General features: G+C 56.4%; 1 pseudogene; it reads right to left on the bottom strand.

Moving 5' to 3' along the window:
* Nucleotides 1–206: 206 nt before the first annotated feature.
* Nucleotides 207–2,045, bottom strand: LOC125092650 (uncharacterized; annotated as a pseudogene).
* Nucleotides 2,046–2,268: the final 223 nt, after the last annotated feature.

Raw genomic sequence — 2,268 nt, forward strand, 5'->3', positions numbered from 1 at the left:
GATTAGGGACAGTCTCTCCTCCCTACACCTGTTGCTGCTGCAAAACACACAGACTGAGCAGGGCCCGTTTTGTGGGACCACTGCCAGTGTTGAGCCCAGCATTGGTCATGGTCAGGTGCTTGGAAGCGACAGGGGCGGTTCAGGGGTGGCACCCTGGGGGAATACAGCTGGGGTGGCTGCTGTCCCTTGAGTCGATTCCAGGGTGGTCAAGGGGCCCTGGCCGTCCTGCTTCTTCCTTCATCTCTCATGCTCTCCATGGTTTCTGGGGACTGGAGGGACATCGGGAGGAGGAGCAGCCCTTGAAGCAAACAGGGGAAAGACTGGAAGGCTGCTGTGCCCCACAGTCCCAGGACGGCCCAGTCTCACCAGACAATGAACTATTGTAGGCCCAGATCGTTGCCTCATACTCCAAGTGTCAGTCATCAGCAGGGCTTGGGCAGCCAACTCTGGGTGTTGTGGCCGACTCAGAGGGTCCTCTTGTCTCGTCCTAGGGGTTCCAGTGACTTCTTCTGGTGGGTTGCACAGAAGTGTTCTCTTTGTTTGGCCTGCGGAGGTCAGGTGCAAGAGAGCTGTTTGTGCAGGCGTGTTTCCTTGTGTATTCATGCCGAGTCTTCCTCCGGCCCCAAATCGAAGCCACAAGAGGGGCCCCAGGGCCTTCCTGGCTCCCTTTCTCTGATCACCTCTGGAGACTCTGGTGCCTCGGGGTCGTGGGCAGACTGTCCTGTGGTGTAGCTGTTGAGACAGCAGGTGGAGTGGTATGAGATAGCAAGTGGCATGTGGCCTGGGGCAGGTCTTACCAGAGGCCTGTGGGGTTTTGTGGGATGTGGCTTCAGAGGTGTTGAGGTAGAGGTTTCCCTGCAGGACCCATATGTGACATGAAGAAAGGGAAGTTTCCCATGGGGCCACTGGGGCTGACTGAAGGCTACACTTTCAGGGTCACTCAGGCCCCTTCCCTGACTGTCTTCCTCCATTATTGTCAGGTCCTCCTCCTGTTGGGCTGTCCCTTCCCCAGCCTCTCTGAGAGCCCTCGACATGCCCTTTTCTGTGGGGGGAGCCTTTGCCCACACGAGTGTTGCAGGTGGTGTGACAGAGAAGGCATGCTCCCATCTCCCATGGGAAGTGAGTTTGCATGGACCCCATGCTGTGGGCAGTTGGTGGGCAAGGTGGAAGCAGGCAGGGTGGCCTTTCCGTAATGGGTCTTCCCTGCGGATTAAGGGATTGAGGATAGTCTCTAGAATATCAAACTCATATAGTGAAATGGTGCCATGAGGGTACCTGCTACCTCCCTCAAGGCATCTTGGAGTCTTGGGGGACTTGGGTATTGGTCAGGTCCTACAGGAGTTGCCAGCATACATGACTCAGCTTGAGAATGGTGTCTACTCGTTTGCCACAAAGATGCGGCACTGGGAGGGGTGAGCTGTCCTGCTCCTATGAGCCTGGGGGCCTGTCTTATTTACTCATTTCTCAGGTGCCTTAAGTGGGATATGGGGCCACCCCACCACTGTCTCTTCCCGACTAGTGTTGTTCAGGAGCAAGCCGTTCTGCTGATTTTTGCAGGGTGGGATGGAAAGGCTTGGGTCGTGCAGAGTGAGGGGTCAGTGGGGCGTGGGGCCCTTTTCCAGAGAAGCACAGTGCATGGGATGTCTGGGGTCCAGTCCCTCCAGGCAGCCAGTGCCCTCCCTCCTAGATCAGCAGCTCCTGGACAACAGCGCCAAACCACCACAGGGAGTTGCACGGATCAGGTGGAGGATCCCTGAGGGATGTTCTCAGGCTTCCTAGTGCATACAGGGACTGTGACCTTCCTCTCCTCTCCTTTTTGTGGTCAGAGGCTGGGGCACCACCCCAGGTTTTGTGTGGTTTCCCGAGGTGCCCACAACAAAGTCAGGGCAACTAGGGAGAACATGTATCTATGTTTGTCTGCCCCTTTTCCTGCCTAACTCACCCTGTTCCCAAGTCCTTCTCATCTTCTGCTTCTCTTGTTGTTTCTGTCAAGTCCACAGAAGGGAAGCTTCTTGAGAGCTGAAAGCAAGAGCAGAACAGGGCATGAGCACAGACTCCCAGGCAGCAGAGAACCAAATGGGGACACCCAGGCCCCCTTCCTGCGGTCCCTCCAGCATGGTGAGCTGTGCCCTGCTGACTTCCAGGCCTACTACCTGCTTTGCTATCCAGGGCTGCTTCCCAGACTCAGTGGTGAGGGGTCAGGGTGATGCTAGGAAAGGGCTGAGGAGGGATACCAGGGATTATCATGCAGAGTTCAGATGCAAAGCC

The sequence above is a fragment of the Lutra lutra genome, unplaced genomic scaffold (genome assembly GCF_902655055.1).
Source record: "Lutra lutra unplaced genomic scaffold, mLutLut1.2, whole genome shotgun sequence".
Classification (NCBI taxonomy): Eukaryota; Metazoa; Chordata; class Mammalia; order Carnivora; family Mustelidae; genus Lutra; species Lutra lutra.